At 36.1% G+C, this 9,506-nt stretch overlaps 1 pseudogene; it reads left to right on the top strand.

Moving 5' to 3' along the window:
• Positions 1-2,297: 2,297 nt before the first annotated feature.
• LOC110544310 (large ribosomal subunit protein eL19-like) lies at positions 2,298-2,940 on the top strand (annotated as a pseudogene).
• The last annotated feature ends 6,566 nt before the right edge of the window (positions 2,941-9,506 follow it).

Raw genomic sequence — 9,506 nt, 5'->3', positions numbered from 1 at the left:
GGAGACCTGATAGGCTGCGGTCAGAGGGAAAGGGAGGAGGACCTCCCTTATCAGTGGACGGGGGAGGAGTATGGGAGGAGGTGAGGGAGGGAGGGTAGGAGTGGGAGGGGATGTGGGATGTGGCTACAGCTGGGTTACAAAGTAAATAAACTGTAATTAATAAAAAAATATTTTTGTAAAATAGAATATTGCTTAAGTCATATAAAGAAGTATAAGTAGGAACATAGTTCAGTAGCACACCTCTGACTTAACAGGTTTAAGTAAATGAGTTCCATCTGCAGTACTGAAAAACTGTAATTATGAAGTTCACAACTCAATTCTAGATATACAGGATTATTGAAACACTGAGACAAAAATGTAAGACTGTAGAGCAATTATCCTCACCTTCATCTTATTTTTATTCACCTTAAATAGACTATTTTATCTCACACTCAATACTACATGACATATTATCAAAAAATCACAAAACGTCTTTGAATGCAAAAATAAAACCCATGGTTTGAAGGCACAGAATTAGCATCTAAACAGGTATCAATCATGACAGCGTTATAAATTTCAAAAATGAGAATTTAGAACAATAGTGATAAACATGCTGTGCTCTCCAGTGACTAAAGAAGTAGCATGCACAGGTGCATGGCAAGTTGAAGCAAAGAGACAGAAATTCTAAGAAATTAAGGCCAAAAGAAAGTGCGGAAGATTCAGAACACGTGAAAGGAAATAAAACATGTGCAGTGCAGATTTTCATAGATCTGCTCCAAATTAAGAAGAATTAGGAACTGAGAGTCGATATTCCTAATGACCCATATACCCTTTTCGCAAGAAGTAGATAAAAGAGGACTACAGCCCTTTCCCTTCTAACCTCCTACCTAAGGTTGCAGGGATTTGAAAAAGAGGTAGAGCTGCTTAAGAACCCTGAATAAAGCAGGTTTGGTGAAAAATCTATCCTACATTTTAGAGTAAATCATTTTATAAATGATAACCTTGGCTTACATTTGTAGGTATTTTTACCAATGTGCGTTGAGCTATCTCACTTAATGGTAATTAATACTATTGTAAAAAATATTCTAACACTTATTAAAACTATGTTTAATTAAATGTAGAATCTTAGTTTGTCCCATAAACTACAAGACAGCTCTTTACAAAGTATTTTACTATGCAAGTACAATACTTTCTAAGTTCTGTTTTGTAACTGGTGCATTTTAACTTCCGGCAATACAATTTCTATATAGCAGAATGTACAATCAAATTTCTAAATTAGATTATCTAATTGGGAAAAATAGGATTCTTTAAGAAAATACAAGTGTTGAACTATATGAATAGAAAATAATGGGAGCAATCTCATTTCTAGTAACTAGACAAAATAACTAAAAAGAAAATGCCTGAAAATAAAGGTAAACAAGGAGGTGAAATATTTGTATAATAAAAAGTGTAAAGTATTAAGGAAACAAAATTACAGAAAAATAAAGTGGAAATACTGAGATAATGGCTTAGTTGAATTTCTACTTCAAAATTACTACCTACAACAATAAATAGATTCAATGCAAACTCCATCAAATCTTCAATGCTGTTCTTTACCACAGCACAAATATTAGGTAATTCATAAAAACTTCAAAACAAAAGAAAAGAATGATGAACACCTCTAAACCATGAAAACCAAAGCTATACTAAGAAAAGGGAACAGGGCCGAACTGACTTAGAAACATACACAATACAAAACTGTACAAATGAGGATTAAACAATTTTCCCATAAAATTAGACTCTATAAACAAAACCCAGTTCCTCAAAGTATCCCACACATTGGAGTGAACTTTTAGTTCTCTGAAGAATATTTATCCAAGAAACAATAATTTCAAATAAATAATACAAGAAAAATAGACATCTTCCAAAAAGGAGAAATAAGAATAGATCCATGATGATCTCTTACCAGTTACAAAAACAGTTCCAAAATATAAATTATGTCACTTTGCAACTGTAAGAAGGTGATATAACAAACAAACAAATAAACGAAAACCTCTGGAATAGTTTTTTTTTTTTTCCAGATAAACCAAAAAAGGATGAGAAGAAAGGCAGCAAAGCACAAGAGGGAATATTCCAGAGTAAAAATCATTTAAAGTCCAACAACCAAACAAAAACAGATTTGATGAAATGGGAATAATTATATATTTGCAAATTGTCTGTTTGACAAGGAACTAATGAGAAATACATGCATTCATATATACATATATGCATAAACACATACACATATATGTATAAAGTCAATCAGGAAGCTCTTTCCTTTTGCTGCTGCATCCACAGCCATGAGTAGGCTCAGACTACAGAAGAGGCTTGCCTCTAGTGTCCTCTGCTGTGTTGGAAAAAAGGTCTGGTTGGACCCCAGCGAGACCATCAAAATAGCCAGTGCCAACTCCCGACAGCAAATCAGAAGCTGATCAAAGATGGACTGATCATCCGAAGCCTGTGTTGGTCCATTCCAGGGCTGGATGCAGGTAAACCATGTTGGCTCAAGAGAAAGGCAGGCATATGGGTATGGGGAAGTAGAAGGGTCGGGCCAACACTCTGATGCTCACTCAAGAAGATGACCTGGATGAGAAGGATGAGGATTCTGCGCCGACTTCTCAGGAGACACTGTGAACCTAAAATCGACAGCCGTTCGTATCACAGCCTGTACCTGTAGATCAAAAGGAATCTCTTCAAAAACAAGCAGATTCTCATGACACGCTGAAGGCAAAAAGGTCTCCAAGAAGCTCCTTGATGACCAGGCTGAAGCTTGCAGGTCTAAAACCCAGGAAGCAGGGAAATGCCAAGAGGCGTGCCTTCCAGCAAAGGAGGACATCATCAACACTTTCCAAGGAGGATGAGACCAACAATGAAGCTTCCCTCGTGTCTGTACATAGCGGCTTGGCTGTGCCCTGGCGTGGATCAGTCATTAAGATAAAATAACAAGCCAAAAAATTTCAAACAGCTTAATAACAAAAAGTCTGTATTAGGAGCTCTTGAACTGTTTGTAGTATTGTATGTTGGTATAGTCATTATGAAACATCGATCATAGCTTTCTTTTTTTTTTTTTAACATGAACACAGCAATGTTTTAATTTTTAGATGTATGCTACAATTTTACATTTCTTTTTTTAAATCTTTATTTATTTATTTATTTTATCAGTTACATTTTATTAACTCTGTATCCCAGCCGTGTCCCGATCCCTCATTCCCTCCCAGTCCCTCCCTCCCTCCCTCATCTCCACCGTGCCCCTTTCCAAGTTCACTGATGGGGGGACCTCCTCCCCATTCATATGATCCTGTTTTATCAGGTATCTTCAGGACTGGCTGCAAAGCCCTCCTCTGTGGCCTAACAGGACTGCTCCTCCCTTTGGGGGTGGGGAGACCAAAGAGCCAGTCATTGAGTTCCTGTTAGAAATAGTCCTTGTTCCCCTCACTTTGGGAAACCAATTGGTTACTGAGCTACCACAGGCTACATCTGAGTGGAGGTTCTAGGTTATATCCATACATGGTCCTTGGTTGAATGTCAGTCTCAGAAAAGACCCTGTGCCCAGATGTATTTGGTCCTTGTGGAGCTCCTATCCTTTCCCCATCAGACTAACTCCCCTTCTTTCTTATGATTCCCTGTGCTCTGCCAAAGGTTTGGTCATGAGTCTTTGCTTTGAAAACACTGCTAGTTAGAGTCTTTCAGATGCGCTCAGTAGACTCCTGTCATATGTTCAATGCACATCCCATCTGTCTTTCTAAACGAGGATTGATCATCTTACCCCATGTCCGCTCAATTGATTATCTTTTTTAGGTGTATAGCTTTCTTAAACAAGATAAAAATGAGATCTACTGAATGGTCTAGAAATTCCACTATGAGAAGGACAATTCAAAAGGTGATTTCAATTTCCATGTTGAAGAGATTAATACATGCCAATACTCAAAGTAGCAACGTTGACAAGAGCTAAGAAATAAAATAACTAGAAAGCTATTATACTTTATAAATAGTAAAAATTCAGGGCACAAAAACCAATATAAAAGTAATGTTTCCTATGTATAAACAATATGTTCTCAGGGAAAGAGCTTAGAAAATTATCTCATTCATAACACTTTCAAAAATTAATTACTAAGGAAGAAACTTAACAAAAGAAGAGAAAAATATCTACAACAAAACTAGAAGACACACACACACACAGATGAAAGACACTGCAGAATGGTAAGGACCCCCATGTTCTCAGACTAGCAGAATTACTATTGTGAAGCTAACTATATTATCAAGATTAATCTGTATATTTATAGAACTACTATTAAAAATCTGATGTCATATTTAATATCTAATAAAAATAACATGTGAATTCATATATAACCACAAAAGACCACAAGCAACCAAAGCAGTTCTAAAAAGTACTAACAGAGCTCTGGTACTTCAATACCTGACCTCAAATTATACTACAAAATTGCAGCAATAAAGATTGCCTTGTATTACATCAGAAGTGAGAATTAGACAAAGGAAATAAAATGTGGAACTTGGAAATAAATTAACAAAGCTATAGCCACCTAATTTTTGACAAGAAAACAAAAAATTGGAATGGATAAAAGATACTCAACAAAGGTTGCTGGCATAACTAGATAATATACCTCCAGAAGAGTGTACAAAGAAACACAATTATTAATGGAGCAATGACCTTAATTTAATAATTTAAATGCTGAAAATTTTAGAGGGAAAAAAAGTAAACTTTAAAAATTTGGAGTAGGCAAAAATTTTCTGCATCAAGCATCATTAGCAAAATAACTAGCCCCAAATATCAGCATTTTGGACTATATACAAACATATGTATGATAGAGCACACACTGGAAGAAATTCCTCCCCAAGTACAGTTCAGACAATGAGCTAATATTCAGAATTTGCAAAGAACCAGAAATGAAATAACAAGGAAACAAAGCTCCTAATCAATACATAGATTATTGAAATGAAAAGATTTTTAAAGAAGAAGCTCAAATTGACAATAACTGTTTTAAAATCTTCAATATCCTGTCCACTCCAGGTCTTTTTTATTATTAATTACAATTTATTCACATTTTATCCTCCCATAAGCTGCTCCCTCCTCCCCTCCCAGTCCTACCCTCCCTCCCCCTTCTTCACGCATGCCCCTCCCCAAGTCCACATATAGGGGAGTTCCTCCTCTCCTTCCTTCTGATCTTAGTCTATCAGATCACATCAGGAGTGGCAGCATTGTCATCTTCTGTGGCCTGGTAAGGCTGCTCTCCCCTCAGGGGGAGGTGATCAAAGAAGAGGCCAATCAGATTATGTCAGAGGCAGTCCCTCTTCCCATTACTATGTATCTGACTTGGACACTAAACTGCCATGGGCTACATCTGTGCAGGGGTTCTAGGTTATCTCCAGGCCTGGTATTTGGTTGGAGCAGCAAACCAAGTAATCCAATTAAAAAATGGAGAACAGCCTTCTACTCATTTTTGGTGTGTCTCCTTCCTCTTTTTCTAGGGTTTTTAAGTGAGCCATTAAGTTGTTTGAATGAGCTGTCTCAAATTTCTTCTTGAAGGCACTTAGTGCTATGAACTTTCCTCTTAACACTGTTTTTATTGTGTCCCACAAGTTTGGGTATGTTGTGTCTTCATTTTCATTGAGTTCTAGGAAGACTTTAATTTCTTTACTTCTTCCCTGACCCAGCTGTCTTTTAGTAGCAAGTTGTTCAGTTTCCATGTGTGTATAGGCTTTTTGCTATTTCTGTTGTTGTTGAGGTCCATCTTTATTCCATGGTGATCAGACAAGATACAAGGGATTATTTCAATCTTCTTTGTATCCGTTGAGGCTAGCTTTGTGACTACCTGTATGTTCAATTTTGGAGAAGGTTCCATGAGGTGATGAGAAGAAGGAAAATTATTTTGTGTTTGGGTGTAAGGTTCTCTAAATGTCTGTGAGGTCCATTGGATTCATGACCTCTGTAAGAGACATTGTTTCTTTGTTTAATTTCTGTTTAGTTGACCTGTCCTTTGTTGAGAGTGGGGTGTTGAAGTCTCCCACTATTAGTGTGTGTGGATCTATGTGTGGTTTAAGTTTTATCAATGTTTCTTTTACAAATGTGAGTGCCCTTGTATTTGGGGTATAGATGTTCAGGATTGTGATGTCCTCCTGGTGGAATTTTTCCTTGATGAGTATGAAGTGTCCTTCCCCAACTCTTTTTATTAATTTTGGTTGAAAGTCTATTTTATAAGATATTACAATGGCTATTCCTGCTTGCTTCTTGGGTCCGTTTGCTTGGAAAGCAGTCTTCCAACCTTTTACCCTCAGGTAACGTCTATCTTTGTGGCTTAGGTGTGTTTCTTGTATGCAACAGATTGCTGGGTTTTGTTTAAACATCCATTCTGTTAGTTTGTGTCTTTTTATTGGAGAGTTGAATCCATTGATGTTGAGAGAGATTAATGAGCAGTGTGTGTGTGTGAGGGGGAGGGGGAAATGGGGAACAGATCTAAACAGAGAACTCTCTGTAGAGAAATATCAAATGGCAGAGAAACACTAAAAGAAACGCTCAACGTCATTAGCCATTAGGGAAATGCAAATCAAAATGACCCTGAGATTTCACCTTACTCCCATTAGAATGGCCAAGAGGAAAAACTAAAATGACAACACATGCTAGAGAGGTTGTGGAGAAAGGGGAATCCTCCTCCACTGCTGGTGGGAATGTAAACTTGTACAATCACTCCGGAAAACAATCTGGCACTTTCTCAGACAACTAGGAATAGCGCTTCCTCAAGATCCAGTTGTATCACTCCTAGGCATATATCCAAAAAAGGTTCAAGTACACAATAAGGATATTTGCTCAACCATGTTTATAGCAATTTATTTGTAATAGCCAGAAGCTGGAAACAGCCCAGATGCCCCTCAACTGAAGAATGGATGAAAAATTGTGGTACATCTACACAATGGAGTATTACTTAGCAATGAAAAAGAAGGAAATCATGAAATTTGCAGGTAAATGGTGGGACCTGGAAAAGATCATCTTGAGTGAGTTGTCCCAGAAGCAGAAAGACACACACAGTACATACTCACTCATATAGACATATAACATATAATAAACCCACTAAAATTTGTACATCTAAAGAAACTAATCAAGAGGGAGGACCCTGACTAAAACACTCAATCCTCATCCTGAAAGGAAAGAAGGATGGACTGAAGAAGAAGAAGAAGAAGAAGAAGAAGAAGAAGAAGAAGAAGAAGAAGAAGAAGAAGAAGAAGAAGAAGAAGAATACAGGAAACAAGCTATGAACCTACTACAGAGGGCCTCTGAAAGGCTCTGCCCTGCAGACTATCGAAGCAGATGCTGAGACTTATGGCCAACTGTTGGGCAGAATGCAGGGAATCTTATGTAAGAAGTGGGAAATAGTAAGATCTGGAGAGGACAGGAACTCCACAAAGAGAGCAACAGAACCAGAAAATTTGAAGACATGGGTCTTCCCAGGGACTCTCCAGGTCTTTTTATCTCCCTTACTTCTCTCAGGTGTCTTGCATTCTGCTCAAAGTTTGGCTATGAGTCTCAGTACCTCCTTTGATACCCTGTAGAGTCTTTCAGTGGTCAACAGCTCTACAAGGAAACCAAGAGAGCAAAAAAACCTTTGCCCATGGGGTCTACAGAATAAATACTCCAATCAAGGACCATGCATGGAGAGGACCCACTGCTCAGAGGAAGCCCATAGGTTGCTTAATTTCCAAGTGGGTTTCCTAGTAAAGAGAGCAGGGGCTCTCTGTTACATGAACTCAATGGCAAGCTCTTTTTTCACCTTCACCTGGCGGATGCAGCCTTGCCAGGTCACAGAGGAAGATGATACAGCTAGCCATGATGAGACATGATAGGCTAGGGTCAGATCGAAGAGGAGGAGGTCCTCCCCTATCAGGGGACTAGGGAAGTGGAATAGGATAAGCAGAGGGAGGGTGGATGGAACTAGGAGGACACTAGGGAAAGGGCTGCAATGGGGATACAAAGTGAATACATTGTAATAAGTAAATAAAAATAGAAAAGTTGTATAAATCTTATACTATATATTAGTATACTATAGAACTGTGTATACTATAATACTATATATTATACAGAATAATGTAAAGCAGTATATTATACTATACTTTATTTTATACTATATATTATATAGTATACACTATATAATACTATATTATATATTACTGTATTCATTGTATATATTATATAATATATACTATACTATGAAACAGATTCAATAAATTTCCAAGATCACCCAAAAATATTCAACATCCCTGCTCATTAAAGAAGTATGACTGAAAACTACTTTTAGATACCTCCTCATACCATCCACAAGCTATCATAAAGCTATCTGATAAATAATAAATTTTGGAGACAGCATAGAGAATACTGTCTCTTATTCACTGCTAGTGGGAGTGCAAATTAATATAGCCATTAAGGAATTCAATTTTGAGCTAACTTAAAAAGAGAAGAACTATAACAACCATATCACTCAGCTATTTTATTCTGGGACATATTCCTTGAAGTAATATATATTATAACTGACCTACTCACAAAAGGAAATGTAAAGAATGAAACTTGAGGCCCATCTACACATAAAAAATATAAAAATACAGTACATATTCAAAATTGAACATTATTTAGATGTAAAAAAACATGAAATCATGACATTTACAGAAAATTAAAAGCACTTTGAAAGTATAAGATTGAGTAACATGATGACCCAAACTTAGAAAGAAAAAAATAAGTGTTCTTCCTCATATGCAGATTCAAGCTTTTAATATATAACAAATGTAATATATATATATTTTACTTCATTATATGTACAGTATAATATATAAATATTTTACATTTCAAGTAAACAGCTATAAATGTGATTATAATATATGATTACAAAGAAGACCAAGAAAGAGTAATAGTAGGTGATGAGGAGGAATGATCTTAGGCAAAGGGAAACAGAAGTCATGGAAGATAAAAATAAAGTTCATTTCCTATGTGAATACCTTTGCTAAATTTAATGAACAATATTTACTAAATATCAGAGATAAATTTTAGCTGTTAACTTGGGTACATTATATGTACATAATCATCTCTCTGTATAAATCAAGCTGTATATTCATACATTTATATCCACATTCATCTCTATCTATACATTCATATCTATTTTTGCATCTATACCCACATTATATCAATCCTTATGTATGTACTTTCTTTCATAAGTCTCCTCACGTTTGCATCTAAATATCCATATTGATCTATATATTTATATGTGTATACCTATATCTTTATTATATTGAGTTTCTCCAAAAATTTTAATGTTTCAGATTTTGATACTGAGGGTTTTCAGAAAAAAAAATATCATTAAATTTGAGTTCTTTTATGTTGTTCCTGCGTTCTTGGAATAGATTCACAAGCCTGATTATTTTAAAGCACCAATACCTATTTTTTATCAATAAAGAGACAAAAAAAAAAAAAAAAAAACATGAGTGTTACCTCGTACAAACTCTTAACTAGA

Source organism: Meriones unguiculatus, chromosome 12 (genome assembly GCF_030254825.1).
Source record: "Meriones unguiculatus strain TT.TT164.6M chromosome 12, Bangor_MerUng_6.1, whole genome shotgun sequence".
In the NCBI taxonomy this organism is placed as follows: Eukaryota; Metazoa; Chordata; class Mammalia; order Rodentia; family Muridae; genus Meriones; species Meriones unguiculatus.
The sequence above is the reverse complement of the archived record's forward strand: the minus strand, read 5'-3'. Positions and strand labels throughout refer to the sequence as shown.